We start from the raw sequence: 17406 nt of genomic DNA, 5'->3' as shown, positions 1-17406 counted from the left end.
TTTGTATAATTTTTCCTAGATTTATTATGAGCCCTTAAGAATAATGTATGGAAATGAAAAGGTTACTTATTGATTCGCCAGTAAATTTTCCCTACCCAAATCCCCCGGTTCTCACTAGGTGGCCTCCATTACTGTAGGATATTTTTCAATATTAAACTTACCCGATAATCATATAGCTGTCAACTCCGTTGCCCGACAGAATTCTACGGAAGGGATACGCCAGCGATCACTATACTAGAAGGGGGTGTACTCACCAGCGCCACCTGTGGCCAGGTACTGCAGTACTTCTTGTTGACACCACCTCAATTTTTCCTCTGTCGTGCTTCCGGCAAGACCTATATGGATACGCTTATAATTTTGGAGTCTTGTTCACGGTTTTTGGTGAAGTATTGCTCTAAGATTTCAGCTTTCGCTATACTGGAAACTTGTCTATTAGCTTAGATAGCTTTTATATTGATTTGATTAATGGTTAACGATCTTTTGCTTTATTTGGAATCCCCCTTGACTAGCTCTTTGATTCAAGATGTCCGACCTTTCTCAAGCTCCTCCCCAAAGACGATGTAGGACTTGTATTAGGCGTATTCCGAAGGCCTCGGTTGATCCTCACACCGCTTGTTCCGACTGTAGGGGAAAATCCTGTCAGTTGGAAGATCGATGTGAGGAATGCGCCGGACTTTCGGAACTTGATTTTGTTCGATTCCTTAAGTATACCACTAAGTTAGAGAGAGAGAGAGTTAGGAGGAGTTTGGCTCGCTCTTCGCTTTATTCCTCACCCCATGATCCTCAACCTTTTCCTCCCCCTGTAGTGGCTACCCCCGAACCTACTATTTGTGCTCAGCCTGATATGTCCGATGTTTTACGTGCCATTCAGGCTTTAGGTGAGAAAGTGGAATCGGTAGTGAGTGACCACAAGTTCCTCTTGGCGGACGTCAAGGAACTTAAAGTGAAAAGTGCAGTGGGAAGTGGTAGTGCCAGTGCTGTGCCAAGTGCTAGTGTCAGTGTCAGTGTTGTGCGTGAGGGTACTTCTGTGCGTGCCAGTCGTCCTCCCAGTCCGGGACCTCTTGCAAGCTCCTAAGCCCAGGGGAGAAGCAATGTCGAAGGGCAAAAGGGTTCGGCAGGCCTTGATCGGCGCACAGAAGTATCCTCGGTGGTTGCGGGCGTATCTTACAGAGATCGTCACTTCCACTCTCAGACGATTGAGCCTTTATTTTCCTCGTCTGCAGAAGAATTTTCGGGGAGAAAACGCTGGACTCAGGTCTCAAGACCTCTTAAACGTAAAGTCCAGACCTCACGAGTTCTACAACCCGGATGCAGTCATTGGGTTAGCTCTGACTCGCCGCAGTCATCAGGTGACTGCACACCTCCTAAGAGAGGTAAGGCGATGTCTCAACAGACCTCATCTTCTGTTAAGGCTTTGCCTCAACAGACCTCATCGTCTGTTGATCCCAAGATGGCTTTGCTGCAGTCCATGCAGTCGCAGCTTGCGGTCTTAATGCGTGAGTTTCAGGCAGAGAAGGTTACACCTCCTCCTGCGAGCGCTCCTCCTCACCGCAGTCCAGTCTGCCAGACGTACGAAGTTGAGGTTCCTCAAGCTACCTCCATGCGTGAGCTACCGCGTTGGGAGTTGCCAGTTACCAGCGTTGTGCAGCAACCTCCACCTTCCTTAAGGCAGGAATCTCTTACCACGCGACAACCTCCTCAACAATGGGGACAGGAGTCTTATGCCTTACAACCTCCTCTTCCTTTGAGGCAAGAGTTTCTTGCAGTAAGACCATCCTCGAGGCAGCAACCTCTTGAGGTACGACAACCTCTACCATCCTTGAGGCAGCCACCTCAGCTCTCGCAGCTGCTACCTCCACTTTCCTCAAGGCAAGAGCCTCAACTCTCGAGGCAAGCACCTCAAGAACCTCAACTCGTGAGACAGGAACTGCGTTCTGCGCAGCCGCCACCTCAACTCTCGCAGCTCACACCTCAAGAACCTCAACTCGTGAGACAGGAACCTGCTACTGCGCAACCACCTCAACCCTTGAAGCAAGCGCAACTCTTGAGACAGGAATCTCATGCAATGAGTCAGCCACCTCAACGCATGCACCTACCACCTTCTCCTCTACTTGACCAGTCTTTGCAGCCTGAACCTCAGGTTTTAAAACAGTCGCCTCTCACCACACTTGCTCCTCAAACCTCCGCAGAACCTCCTTCATCCCAGCCTCATGACTTTGTCATTACCAGCCCTCATCCTCTTCAACAGAGACTTGAGGATGAGACCGCAAGTGTTTATGCACCCGCTTGTCAGGATTCTGCTGCTCAGCACACTGCTGTAACTTTACCTCTCGCTTCTCAACACTCAGGTGATGAGGTTTCTGAGGAGGAAGCTGCGCACCTAGATGATCCCTCTTCGGACGTGGAGGAACCCAAGTCGTTACCACCCTCCATTGACTTTCGCAAGGTCCTGGCTCTGTTCAGAGAGGTTTACCCGGATCATTTTGTTTCTGCTACCCCTCGCTATCCTCCATCGGAGTTTTCTCTAGGCATGCAACCTGTTAAGTCGGCCTACACTAAGCTCGTCTTTGCTAGATCCTCTAAGAGAGCTTTAAGAATGTTAGGGGATTGGTTGCAGTCCAAACAGCAACTAGGGAAGACTTCATTTATGTTTCCTCCTACTAAGCTGACTTCCAAGGCGGGCGTATGGTATGCCACAGGAGAGGAGCCAGGCTTGGGAATCCCTGTCTCTGCCCAGGCTGACTTCTCAAGTTTGGTTGACTCTCCACGTAGATCGGCTATGAGGCGCTCTAAGGTCTGCTGGACCTTTTCCGACTTAGACCACTTCTTAAAGGGTGTCTTTCGCGCCTTTGAGATTTTCAATTTTCTCGACTGGTGCCTGGGGGCCTTGAGCAAGAAGACTGCCCCTGCTGACAAGGACTCGGCCATGCTTATAATGTCCTGTATGGATAAAGCAATTCGCGATGGGTCCGGCGAACTTGCCTCAATGTTTGTTTCAGGAGTACTCAAGAAAAGGGAACAACTTTGCACTTTCCTTTCCACTGGTATCACCTCTTGTCAAAGGTCTCAGTTACTTTTTGCTCCGCTTTCCAAGTTCCTGTTCCCTGAGGAGCTTATCAAGGAATTGTCTGCAGCCCTTATTCAGAAGGACACTCATGACCTTGTGGCCTCTTCAGCTCGTAAGGCTAAGGTTGCTCCTTCAGTTCCTAGAACTTACCGCACTCCAGTGGCCGATACTCCTGCTACAAGATTTATTCCGCCCTTTCGTGGCAGAGCCCCCAGCCGAGAAAGTACCCGTCCAGACGCTTTCAGGGGCAGGTCTAAGAAAGGTCCCAAGACTTCGAAAGGCAAACACTGACTCTCCTCCTCTCCAGACAGCAGTAGGAGCCAGACTCAAGATCTTCTGGCAAGCTTGGGAAAGAAGAGGTGCAGACTCCCAGTCTGTCAAGTGGCTAAGGGAGGGTTACAGGATACCATTCTGCCGCAATCCCCCTCTGACCACTTCTCCCATCAACCTCTCTCCCAACTACAAGGAAAAGGACAAGAGACTAGCGTTACACCAGGAGGTGTCGCTCCTGTTACAGAAGAAGGCAGTGGTGATAGTCCGGGACCATCAATCCCCGGGCTTCTACAACCGTCTCTTTCTGGTGGCCAAGAAGACAGGAGGTTGGAGACCGGTGCTGGACGTCAGTGCGCTCAATGCTTATGTCACCAAGCAGACGTTCACTATGGAGACGACGAAGTCGGTCCTAGCAGCGGTCAGGCAGGAGGACTGGATGGTCTCGTTGGATCTGAAAGACGCTTACTTTCACGTTCCTATTCATCCAGACTCCCAACCTTTCCTGAGATTCGTTTTTGGAAAGGTTGTGTACCAATTCCAAGCCCTGTGTTTTGGCCTAAGCACAGCGCCTATGGTGTTTACGCGTCTGATGAGGAATATTGCAAAATTCCTCCACTTAGCGGACATCAGAGCCTCCCTTTATTTAGACGACTGGCTGTTAAGAGCCCCCACAAGTCGTCGCTGTCTGGAGAGTCTCAACTGGACTTTAGACTTGATCAAGGAACTGGGTCTTTTGGTCAACTTAGAAAAGTCCCAGCTCATTCCCTCCCAATCCATCGTTTACCTGGAAATGGAGATTCGGAGTCAAGCTTTTCGGGCTTTTCCATCGGCCCCAAGAATCAGCCAAGCCCTAGAGTGCATTCTGAGCATGCTGAAGAGGAACAGTTGCTCGGTGAGACAGTGGATGAGTCTAACAGGGACCCTGTCATCGTTAGCCCTGTTCATCGAGTTAGGGAGACTCCACCTCCGCCCTCTCCAATTCCATCTAGCAGCTCACTTGGACAAGGATTTGACGCTCGAAGCGGTCTCTATTCCTGTCACCAAAGAGATGAAGACTACTCTCATGTGGTGGAAGACCAACATCCTTCTCAAGGAGGGTCTATCGTTAGCGATTCAGACCCCCAATCTTCATCTCTTTTCGGACGCATCAGACTCGGGCTGGGGCGCGACCTTGGACGGACAGGAATGCTCGGGAACATGGAACAAGGAACAGGAAACGCTTCACATCAACTGCAAGGAGCTGCTGGCAGTTCATCTGGCCTTAATGAACTTCAAGTCCCTCCTGCTAGACAAGGTGGTGGAGGTGAACTCCGACAACACCACAGCCTTGGCTTACATCTCCAAGCAGGGAGGGACCCATTCGAGGAAGCTGTACGAGATAGCAAGGGACCTCCTCATTTGGTCAAGAAGTCTAAACCTCACTCTGGTAACGAGGTTCATTCAGGGCAATATGAACGTCTCAGCAGATCGCCTCAGCAGGAAAGATCAAGTCATCCCCACGGAATGGACCCTTCACAAGAGCGTGTGCAACAGACTTTGGACCTTGTGGGGTCAGCCAACGATAGATCTGTTCGCCACCTCCATGACCAAGAAGCTTCCTTTGTACTGTCCCCCAGTTCCAGACCCAGCAGCAGTTCACGTGGATGCTTTTCTGCTGGATTGGTCCCATCTCGACCTATATGCATTCCCGCCGTTCAAGATCATCAACAGAGTCATTCAGAAGTTCGTCTCTCACGAAGGGACACGGCTGACGCTGGTTGCTCCCCTTTGGCCTGCAAGAGAATGGTTCACAGAGGTACTACAATGGCTGGTCGACGTTCCCAGGACTCTCCCTCTAAGAGTGGACCTTCTACGTCAACCTCACGTAAACAAGGTACACCCAAACCTCCACGCTCTTCGTCTGACTGCCTTCAGACTGTCGAAAGATTCGCTAGAGCTAGAGGCTTTTCGAAGGAGGCAGCCAGAGCGATTGCCAGAGCAAGGAGGATATCCACTCGTAGAGTCTATCAATCCAAGTGGGAAGTCTTCCGAAGCTGGTGCAGAGCCAATGCAGTTTCCTCTACCAATACCTCTGTAACCCAAGTTGCTGACTTCCTGTTACATCTTAGGAATGTTAGATCTCTTTCGGCTCCTACGATTAAAGGGTACAGAAGTATGTTGGCTTCAGTTCTCCGCCACAGAGGTTTGGATCTTTCCTCCAACAAGGACCTACAAGACATCCTTAAATCTTTCGAGACTTCTAAAGAACGTCGTTTGTCCACTCCAGGCTGGAATCTAGACGTAGTCTTAAGGTTTCTTATGTCTCCTAGGTTCGAACCTCTCCAGTCAGCTTCCTTCAAAGACCTTACTCTCAAAACTCTTTTCCTCGTCTGCCTTGCGACAGCTAAAAGAGTTAGTGAGGTTCACGCCTTCAGCAAGAACATAGGATTCACATCCGAATCAGCAACATGTTCTTTACAGCTCGGATTTTTAGCTAAAAATGAACTTCCTTCACGTCCTTGGCCTAGATCGTTCGAAATTCCTAGCCTTTCCAACATGGTGGGTAACGAGCTAGAGAGAGTTCTTTGCCCTGTCAGAGCTCTGAAATACTATCTTAATAGGTCAAAACCTATACGAGGACAGTCAGAGGCCTTATGGTGTGCCATCAAGAAACCTTCGATGCCTATGTCCAAAAACGCAGTTTCGTATTATATAAGGCTTCTGATTAGAGAAGCTCATTCTCACATGAAGGATGAAGACCTTGCTTTGCTGAAGGTAAGGACCCATGAAGTGAGAGCTGTAGCCACTTCGATGGCCTTTAAACAGAACCGTTCTCTGCAGAGTATTATGGATGCAACTTATTGGAGAAGCAAGTCAGTGTTTGCATCATTTTATCTCAAAGATGTCCAGTCTCTTTACGAGAACTGCTACACCCTGGGACCATTCGTAGCAGCGAGTGCGGTAGTAGGTGAGGGCTCAGCCACTACATTCCCTTAATCCCATAACCTTTTTAACCTTTCTCTTGAATGCTTTTATTGTTGTTTTTTGGGTTGTTACGGTAGGCTAAGAAGCCTTCCGCATCCTGTTTGATTTGGCGGGTGGTAAATTCGTTCTTGAGAAGCGCCTAGGTTAGAGGTTGTGTAGAGGTCCTTTAGTATGGGTTGCAGCCCTTTATACTTCAGCACCTTAGGGTTGTTCAGCCTCCTAAGAGGAACGCTGCGCTCAGTAAGGAAGACGAACTTATTAAAGGCAGAGTAATGGTTCAAGTCGACTTCCTTACCAGGTACTTATAATTTCATTGTTATTTTGAATAACTGATAATATGAAATACGGGATACTTAGCTTAATGATATTCATGTACACTGGTTTTCACCCACCTCCCTGGGTGTGAATCAGCTACATGATTATCGGGTAAGTTTAATATTGAAAAATGTTATTTTCATTAGTAAAATCAATTTTTGAATATACTTACCCGATAATCATGATTTAATTGACCCACCCTTCCTCCCCATAGAGAACCAGTGGACCGAGGAAAAATTGAGGTGGTGTCAACAAGAAGTACTGCAGTACCTGGCCACAGGTGGCGCTGGTGAGTACACCCCCTTCTAGTATAGTGATCGCTGGCGTATCCCTTCCGTAGAATTCTGTCGGGCAACGGAGTTGACAGCTGCATGATTATCGGGTAAGTATATTCAAAAATTTATTTTACTAATGAAAATAACATATTAGAGTATATCTTATTAACTATTTACAGTTCTCGCGACGAAAATTATGGTCGTTTTTCAAGGAAACTTGAGTTATTCTATATTAAACTGCATTTCTTTATTAGTAAATCTTTTTCATATTTTTTTATAATAATGCCATTTTTTTTTTAGTGTGAAACTAGCCTGATAGAGGTGTATTTCTTAGCCCAGACCTATATTTTTTCTAGATATAGCAACTTCATGCTAGATTAGGTCTACCCTCAGAGTAGTATAGATTTGTGTATCTTGACATTTTTAGAAACATAAAGTAGAGGCTTAAACCAAATGATGAAAACAAAATAAACTCCACTGTTAATATTGTAGGTTCCTAACTTCACTTTACCTACCCTTATCTTATCCACTCTTACTTTACCTACCCTTATCTTCTCTTACCTACACTTATCCTCCCTTACCTACCCTTTTCTTCCCTTATCTTCCCTTACCTACCTTTACCTTACCTACCCTTATCTTCTCTTACTTACACTTATCCTCTCTTACTTACCCTTACCTACCATTTTTTTCCCTTATCTTCTCTTACCTACCTTTACCTTACCTACCCTTATCTTCCCTTACCTGCCCTTATCTTTCCTTACCTACCCTTATCTTCCCTTACTTACTTTTATCTTTCCCTACCTGCCCTTATCTTCCCATACCTACCCTTATCTTTCCTTACCTTCCCTTACCTACCCTTATCTTCTCTTACCTACCCTTATCTTCACTTACCTACCCAATTTTACCTTAGCTGACCTACCCTTACCTTACTTTACCTTAGCTGACCTACTCTTACTTTACCTTAGCTGACGTACCCTTACTTTACCTTATCTGGCGTACCCTTACTTTACCTCTCTATACATGTTCATTCCCCAGGTAAAAGTCAGTTTTCATACCAATTATATTTTTTAATGTTTGAATGTTTTAGTTATACATACAAATATATTAATTCAACAGAACAAGAGGCATGAACAGCCTCGCAACTTCATGCATTCACCTAACAGTGGAAAGTGAACTCCAATAAATACTGTAGACCTTGTAGGTGCAGAAAGACCTTTACTTAGTAGAAAGTGGACTCCAGTTGATAAACCTTTTAGCTATAGAAAGTCCTGTCTTTGATCTCCTGGACTTGGGTAAGAAAATATTTAAATTTGTTACATGCCCAATGTTTTGGTATAGGTTTGTATGTGAAACAGTTTTAGGATAGGATGGGCTGCTCCTGTTAGTTGAAGCCCATTTGCAATTACTGTAAAGAGAAAGACCTGGAATTGTAGGATAGATAATGTGAGTATGGTTATACTAGCTAAAGTCCCTATTTATTCCTTTTTGTATATTTTCCCCATTAGGGAGACCATGGTTTCCCAGGGAACATGATTCATGAACAATTTATTTTTAAATTAGTTTAAGCGTGATTCATTTTTATCTGCTTTAGTGCAAGGTTTATTACACTAGTTATTTATGTCGAACTTAAACCCAAAACCAAGTATCTCACTGGGGTCCTTAATTATTATTTGTTCCGTAACTGGAATACAAACCACGCTATTTAATAGGGGCATTACTTTAAGCGTAGCTGAAATGATGAGCCATTAATTTTTAACGAGGGTTAACTACCCATACCACTAGTTAGCGAGGGTAGGGAAGGGTAGCTTGCTACCGGCCCCCCCCTCACACACCTGGGATTGAGCTCACTTCGCTTTCGGCTAAGATGGTGAACGAACGTTGCCGCTCTTCATCCTCGCCGAATATTGGCAGCCATTAATGAATTTTGCTTTTTCTTTTTCTCTTAGTGTGTGTGTGTGTGAGGTTGACTTCTGGGACCATGCGCACCTTCCCTAGACTCTCCGGCCGCCCTTGTGAGACATTTATGTCGGCAATGGAGACTGATCCTCACACCTTTTGTCCTTTATGCAGAGGTCAACGGTGTGATAGCGTAAATAAGTGTAATGAGTGTAGGGAGTGGTCTTCCTCCCAGTGGGAGAGGTTTGTTCGACGGCGGAAGAAGAAGTCGTAGCGGGATATTTCTCCCTCGAAGGTGTCTTTGAAGGAAGAAACTCCCAAGGTCTCTTCTTCCGTCTCCCGACCCTCCTCCAAAGCTCCTGCTCGTTCGGTCTCTTACGAGAGACCGTTGAGTAGTAGGGTAGACCAAGTTAATATCGGCCAACCCTGGTTTTCGAGAGATGATGATGCTTCCCATAGCGAAGCAGCCCCACCTCTCCTCACTAACTCCCCTTTTACAGATTTGGTCTTCCTTGGGGCTTACAGGTCTGCTCTCCAAGGAAACTTTGCTACAGTTCATCCACATGGGTGCTACCGTTAAGCAATCATCATAGCCGTCAGAGGTAGATCCCCTGACCCTTGTCGACGTTATTGTGTCAGAGGTGTCTCATGCGGTATAAGCCAACTCTTCTGCCACTACAGACTCTACAGCGGTTGCTGCCGACTTAGTTTCCCCCGTTCCTGAACATCCTTCGTGGGGGAAACTAAGTTCAATGTCTGTTTCTCCCCCTTGGGGAGTTCTCTTATAGAGACTCCTCTTCGGAGGACTGCTGCGGCGCACGGCCAGCTTGCTGATCCAACGGCCCCCAGAGGGTGCATTCGTTGGAAAGCACGCCTTCCACTTTGCCTTAGAGGTCTCCCTTCACCAGCGGTAAAGAGGCGCCTCTTTGGTTCATCGTCGTCGCAGCCGTCCCCTGCAGAGGAGCCTCCGCTGCATTCTGACCTTCATTCATCGATTGTCACTGCTCCTGCAACTAGTCTTGTGACTTCCTCCTGGACCTCTCTGCTGATCGTTCGCTATCCCCTTCGGTGGATGGTCGCTCTTACAAAGGGCACGCCGACCATCCACCCTCCAGAACTGCAGACCTGCCATCACCGCTCCTGTCACCTGTAGAGCCTAGTGCGCAGCTGCGCGCCATCGCCCTGCAGCTCAACAACCGACAGAACTTCAGCACTCACCAGCAGCTCGTCAGACTGCTCATCACTCTACAGTACAGCGTTTCGCCGCGCCCCTTCACCTGCTCGCCCTCATAGAAGGCAGCAAATTCATGCGCCTGCGCGCCAAAGTTCTCCTGCACGTCAGCGCTCTCCTGCGCCCCACGCTCCCACGTTCACCTGAGCACCCTGCACTCGCACGCCCAGCGTCGCCCACGCGCCAGCGCACTACAGTGCACTTGCGCTCTCCTGCGCGCCCATGATCTCCTGCACATTAGCGCTCTCCTGCACCTATGCGCCCACGATTTCCTATGCGACAGCGCCCACCTGCGCACCAACACTCTCCTGCACGCTCTTACTCTCCTACGTGCCAGCGCTCTCCTGCACGCCAGCCTGTGCACCAATTATCTCCCGCGCGCCAGCTTGCGCGCCATTATTCTCCGGTGCACAAACACACTGTAGGTGAGACAGCAGGCACATTGCAGCCCTCACCTACGCGCCAGCTCTCCTGCGCACCAAATATCTCCCGCGCGCACGCACAGAGACATGCACGCGCCCACGCCCCAACTCTCATCTGCGCACGCGCGTCAATACTCTCACGCGCGCCCGTGCGCGCCAATATTCTCCTGCAGGACCGCGCCAACAGGCATGGGGGCAGGATCTACCCCTGGCAAGGTCACCATCGCCTCATTCCCCTCCTCGCAAACGCATTCCAGCACGCCCTGCGGGAGAAGGGAAACAGGCACAAGCAGAGGGGTTCAGGATCCCTAAACTGCCTTCTAAGGCAGACCCACCTATTACAGTGACACCTCGTAGGGAACCTTTGGTCCCTTTCCCTTCAGGGGATCTGTCTGACAGTGCATCAGTCAGTCAGCAGCCTTGGCTCAGTGCCTTAGTCAGAGCTGTAACACAGGCATTCAAGCCCGTCCTGTCCGACCGCTCATCAGAGCAACCTATAGCTCTGGACTCAAGACACGGAACCATGGCTTCCCTCCATGTCAGATGAAGACCATCTGTCACCAAGGGAATTGCGCGAGGAGAGACACTCTTCTATCGCACCAATGTAGGAAACCTCCCTTGACGTGGAGAGTTCCCCTCAATCTGAGATCAGAAGGGACATGACACTCAGGCCTTCAATGTTGGAGTCTTACCTCCTTCCTCGGAAGGAGTCCAAAGACTCCAAAACTCTGCCAAAGTCCTCTACTAGGACTAGAACGGAGACAGCTAGCCACTCAAGGAAAGTCTGCGACTCGCCCCAAGAAGAGCTCTTGGGGATAGAAGGAGACTTTGCTGCGAGTCCTACATCAAGAGGAGACCAACAAGAATCAGAGCATGCATTCTGGCAGGTTCTAACTCTAATGAGGGTTCCCAATGGGTTTTCCGACCCAGAGATACCCCCTCGAGAGGGTAAAGACACAGTCTTAGACCGCGTCTTCGGCACTCAGAAACCCTCAAAGACCAGTGCAGCCCTGCCCTGGTCTCAAGGGTTGAAGAGTACCAGGGACAAGATCACTCAACAGCTCTCCGAGTTTGCCTCCTCCAACCGTGCCAGCTCTACGAATAAGCTCCTCCTACCTCCTCGTGTACAGCAAAGGAGGTACTTTGAGATCCTGGAGGAACCCAGTTCAGCTCTTCCACTTCACCATTCTCTGGAAGAGCTGACCAGGGGAGTCCGTCTAGAGGGACTCTCCAGCCGGCAGGTCTCGTTCTCGGCGGCCGAAGTCCTTAACCAAGAAAAGGTCACTAAATATGAGATGCAAGCTACTTCGTGGCTGGACATCTGGTTAGGGACCTAAGGTATCCTGATACGATCCGAGGATTTTTCCAAGGACTGTACCGGGAAGGCAATGGAGATCTTTTTACTCTCAGGCACTCGCACGATTGAGTTTCTTGCCCACCAAGTCTCGAACTTGTGGGCAAACACTATCTTGAAATATCGAGATGCAGTGTCTGAGAGGTTCCACCGACAGATCCCAAGCGTCGAGATAAATAGGCTCAGACATTCCTGCTTAGAGGGGACCCATCTGTTTGAGCCTAAGGACGTGGAACTTGCTGCTGAGAGGTGGAGGAAGTCTCATCGAGACTCACTCCTCCATAGGGCTTTAACAACTAAGCCTTATAAACCTCCAGCACCTCAGCAGTCCCGTCCAACGGAGACCATAACGACGCAACCAGCAGCGAAAGCAGTGGTGTCTAATAAGCCCTTTCCTGTCAAGGACAGGAAAGGCAAAAAGTCCTCCAGAGGAGGAAAGAATCCTAGAGGGAGCAGCCGAGGCCGCATATGCTAGAACAGGCACTTCCCCTGCGTTTCCACCAGTGGGGAGTTGCCTACAAAGTTGCTTAGACAGGTGGAAGCAACTCGGGGCTGATTCCTGGACAATCTCCATGATCTGTCTAGGATATCGCGTCCCGTTCATAACATCTCTACTTCCCCTGACCAGGAATCTAGTGTCAATAGACTCCCTTGCCATGGGATTGGCAAGAGGGCAGGCCCTTCGGGCAGAAGTCCAGACCTTGTTGAAGAAGGGCGCTCTCCAAGAGGTTCTCGACAGGTCCCCAGGCTTTTTCAGTCGACTCCTTCTTGTAAGAAAGGCGTCTGGAGGCTGGAGACCAGTCATCGACCTCTCAGCCCTGAACGAATTTGTCAAGCAAATTTCGTTCAGCGTGGAGACAGCAGACACGGTCAGACTAGCAGTAAGGCCTCAGGACTTCATGTGTACACTGGACCTAAAGGCCGCGTACTTCCAGATCCCAGTCCATCCATCTTCAAGGAAGTACTTAAGATTCAGCCTAGACAACAGAAAGTACCAGTTCAAGGTGCTGTGCTTCGGTCTTTCCACATCACCATGGGATTGGCAAGGAGGCAGGCCCTTTGGGCAGAAGTCCAGACCCTGTTGAAGAAGGGCGCTCTCCAAGAGGTCCTCGACGGGTCCCCAGGCTTCTTCAGTCAACTCTTTCTTGTAAGAAAGGCATCTGGAGGCTGTAGACCAGTCATCGACCTCTCAGCCCTGAACAAGTTTGTCAAACAAATTCCGTTCAGCATGGAGACGGCAGACACGGTCAGACTAGCAGTAAGACCTCAGGACTTCATGTGTACACTGGACCTAAAGGTCGCGTACTTCCATATCCCAGTCCATCCGTCTTCAAGGAGATACTTAAGATTCAGCCTAGACAACAGAAAGTACCAGTTCAAGGTGCTGTGCTTCGGTCTTTCCACAGCACCCCATGGTAAATCTCAAGAAGTCTTCTCTGCTTCCTACACAGAGACTAGTATACTTAGGCATGATCATAGACACCAATCTCCACAAAGCCTTCCCATCAGATGACAGGATAACAAGGCTGAGGAAGGTTGCAAGACCCTTTGTCAGACGAGAAGAACTTCCAGCCCAGACGTGATTACGTCTCCTCGGTCACCTTTCATCGCTGGCCCGTCTAGTTCCCAATAGTCGCCTCAGGATGAGATCCCTCTAGTGGTAACTCAAATCCCGGTGGAATTAAACTCGTGATTCCCCGGACATCTGGATCCCCATGGGATCAGCGGAACTGACAGACCTCCAGTGGTGGGTGACAGACGAGAACCTACGAAAGGGAGTGGACCTTCTCGTCCTCCCCCTGGATTTTGATGCTGTTCTCAAATGCTTCAAAGAAATGGCGTGGGGCCCAAGTGCTGTACCACACGACCTCAGGCCTCTGGTCAGAGTCAGAAAAGTACCTCCACATAAATCTCCTAGAGATGAAGGCCATCTTTCTGGCCCTTCAACAGTTCCTGGCGGGCCACTCGGTGGTGGTGATGAGCGACAACACCACACTAGTGGCTTACATCCTCAAGCAAAGAGGTCCTTTTTTCAATATTAATCTTACCCGATAATCATGTAGCTGTCAACTCTGTTGCCGACAGAAATCTACGGTCGGGATACGCCAGCGATCGCTATACAGGTGGGGGTGAACACCACAGCGCCATCTGTGGTCAGGTACTCCAGTACTTCTTGTCAACACCACCTCAATTTTTCCTCTGTCGTGCCTCCGGCTAGACCTACATGGATACGCTGTTGATTCTGGAGTTATTGCTCACGATTTGGTGATGTATTTGCTCTAGAATTTAGCCTTCGCTATTCAGGAAGCTATATCATTAGCTTAGCAAGTTTTTGGAATTAATTTGATTTAATTTTTTATTTAATTTTGGTACGAGGAGAGTATGAACTCTCTTTCACTTTTAAATGGCCGACCCTTCCCTTAGACGGAAGTGTTGGTGTCGAAGAGAGTATAGACTCTCTTAATTTTGCTTAACAAAAGTTATAGATTTATTTTATATCTCTCCGCCTTTTATAGGCCTCTTTGATTAACTTCCTTATTTTATTATAAACTTATTAAAATTAATTTTTATATTTGTTTATATTCGACCTTTCCTAATAGTAGGCGGTCTTTTCTTGGAACCGAAGTTAATTAACATTGAGCCCGTCATTTCGTTTTTACCTGTTAACATATTATGCTATTTAAATGTTTTTGAAAGAATTTCTTTGATAAGTCTCGTACTGTTTTCAAAGTTGAACTAACGTTTTGTTTTGTCTCTGCAGTTGTTGACGTTCAGAACGTTCAACTTGCGCTCTATCGTTACGATAGAGAGAGAGCATTCACGGTGTCACGTTGCAGTAAGAGTAAACCGATTCTAGCTTTTTGTTCATTCTTTCTTAGCTTAAATGGTTTTAATTCTAATAAAGGAACTTTTTATTTGGGAAATCTTTCAGTTTTTTTCCTTTAACAATAATATGTTTTAACGATATATATAATTGGGCTCTTCTCTCAGGTTCTAAGTCAAGAGAGAGAGAGAGAGAGATAGAGACAGAGGGAGAGAGAGGAGGATAAACGTTTCGTTCAAGCGGGTAACGTTGTTATCGTTTTGCTCTTCTCCCTAGTCTCTTTAGGGGAAGAAGGTAAACGTTTCTAGAGTTTTATTCTTGTTCTCAAGCTTTATGCGGTGAGAGATTTTAAACGTAGTTTATTTGATCTAGTGTTTAGTCTTTTCCAGCCACTGAATTATTCCCCCCAGATGCTGAAGCCTTGACGAGGATGGGGGGCTTAGGGATTAGCAGCTGGGCTCTAATGAACAGTGGGAACTATTTCCCATTGGACCTCGGTGCCCAGCTGTCGATTCAACTAAATCAGTCAGCACTTTCTCTTTTACTTTTGATTATTTCTTTTTTCCTCCCATCTCTTCCTTTTGGGCTCGATATTGTTGACGACTTTGGCATGTTCGATTTTACTTTGGATGCCGCTTTGTATTTGGCAGAGTGTGGGATGGAGTGCATTCCATCTCAACCTGTGCCAATTTAGACGCCATCACCCTCTGGCAGACCCCATTGGGTGCAGACCAAGTCTGTTAAGAGTCGGGCTCCAGTGATCCGGTCTTAAGTCACCCATATTTGCGGGTAATGGTTGACGCCAGGCATTGGAGTCGACGGTGGGAGGGGCTAACTACCCCCACTGACCAGTGTACGCCCACCTTAAGAGAGGCAGCCCCTCTCTAATAGAGGACTGGTCCCCGCTGAAGCCTCTTCTCGTGTTGGGCCACATGGGATAGGAGGACTGACATCCTCCGATAAGAGGTGGATAACCCGGCTTGCTTTTTCAAAAAAACCCAACACCTCTGTTGACGACCTGGAAAATACAAACATGGACCTCGGCACAGACAGCTCCAACTCGGGTTCTAACATTGTAACGTTAGAACCTTATTCACGTCATGTGAATAATAAAATGCTAGAGAAGAAGAGAGAGAGAGTGAAAAATTATGACAGTACAGAAAGATATAGAAAAGTAGAAGTATTACCTGGTCACTATGAAGTAGTGAATTATGAAAAATTTTTTATCTTGGAATTTGAAAACGGAAGAAATGAGCGTATAAATGTTTTTAAAGCTAATAGAGAAATAGTTACCTTATGTGGAGGGCAGCCAAAAATTTTACCCCAGGGAAATGGAAGTCTCTTGATAGAGACACTCTCCCCATTACAAGGTGAAAGGTTAAAAACACTTACAACATTGAATGGTCATAGCGTAAAATGCGTTTCACACCCTACTTTCAACCAGAGTAGAGGTGTGATATATGCTCCAGAATTGTTGGATATAGAGGAGAAAGAAATAGAGGATGAACTGAGAAGTCAAGGAGTAGTTAAAGTAGTCAGAATGAGAAAGAGAGTTGGAGAACAACGTATCCCTCTTGCTACTCTGATTATAACATTTGATCAATGCCGATTACCAAATGTTATAAAAGCTGGATGGCTATCTTTGAAGGTAAAACCATATATCCCGTCACCATTGCGATGTTATCATTGCCAAATGTATGGCCATTTAAGCCAGAAATGTAAAGAAAAACTAAACAATAAGCCAGCTGTTTGTGCCAACTGTGGAAAAAGTAGTCATGGAGTATGCATAGAAAACCCTAATTGCATACATTGTGGGGAAGCACACCCAGCTACATCTAAAAGCTGTGTAAAGTTTATTTTTGAAAAAGAAATCCAGGCCATTAGGACCATGGAAAGGGTTACTTTTAAAGAGGCTCGTAAAAGAGCTCTTGAAAAGCAAATAAGACCAGGGGAACCTTTTTCAATGGTTCTGAAGAAAAACTTGTCAAACCACACAGACGAAAATTATATCTCTACTTCTAAGATAAAGAAACAAATGAAAGTAGTTAAAGAGGTTGAAAGTCCCATCGAAAATCTATATCCAGAAATTGTGGAAAAATCAAAACGGACACTTAAAGATCTGAAAATTATTCAAAAACCAACTACTCCGATTTTAAACAATAGTACAAACCTCTCACAGGCCGTTTCCTTGCCTGATCTGATGGAGGTTGCACTCGAAACCAATTTACCTGGTGAACCCGTAGTGGGGAAGTCGCTAAAACCTGACAGATCACAACCTTTTAATCGAAAAAGAGAGAGACCTCCCTCCCTCTCTCCTCCTACCATAAGAAACATTAAAGTCACGACTTCCAATAAATATGATATCTTGTCTGCTGATGTTTCTGAACAACTAGAAGGTAAATTGAACCAATCAGAAATTCAAGTTGAGGTCCACCATTCTCCTCAACAATTAGACCAAAAGGACACAAAGAAAAAGAGAAACACAAAACCCACTATATCAAGATCCTCTCTAGAGTTACCTCCGGGAAACATTGTTAGATCAAATATTGCCAATGGGAAGACTTCATCTAAGGTGTCTTCCAAAAAATAAAACATAGTTTTTTCCACCATTCTGCAATGGAATTGCCAGGGTTTAAGGGCGAAATATGAACAACTTAAGCTCCTCATACGTGAGCACTCCCCTATAACAGTATGTCTACAAGAAAGCAAGCTCGATGCTAATACTCCTTGTCCTCGAGAGTATGTTAGCTATAGGACACCATATGATCAACGAGCAGGGAGCCAT

The sequence above is a fragment of the Palaemon carinicauda genome, chromosome 16, assembly GCF_036898095.1.
Source record: "Palaemon carinicauda isolate YSFRI2023 chromosome 16, ASM3689809v2, whole genome shotgun sequence".
NCBI lineage: Eukaryota > Metazoa > Arthropoda > Malacostraca > Decapoda > Palaemonidae > Palaemon > Palaemon carinicauda.
The sequence above is the reverse complement of the archived record's forward strand: the minus strand, read 5'-3'. Positions refer to the sequence as shown.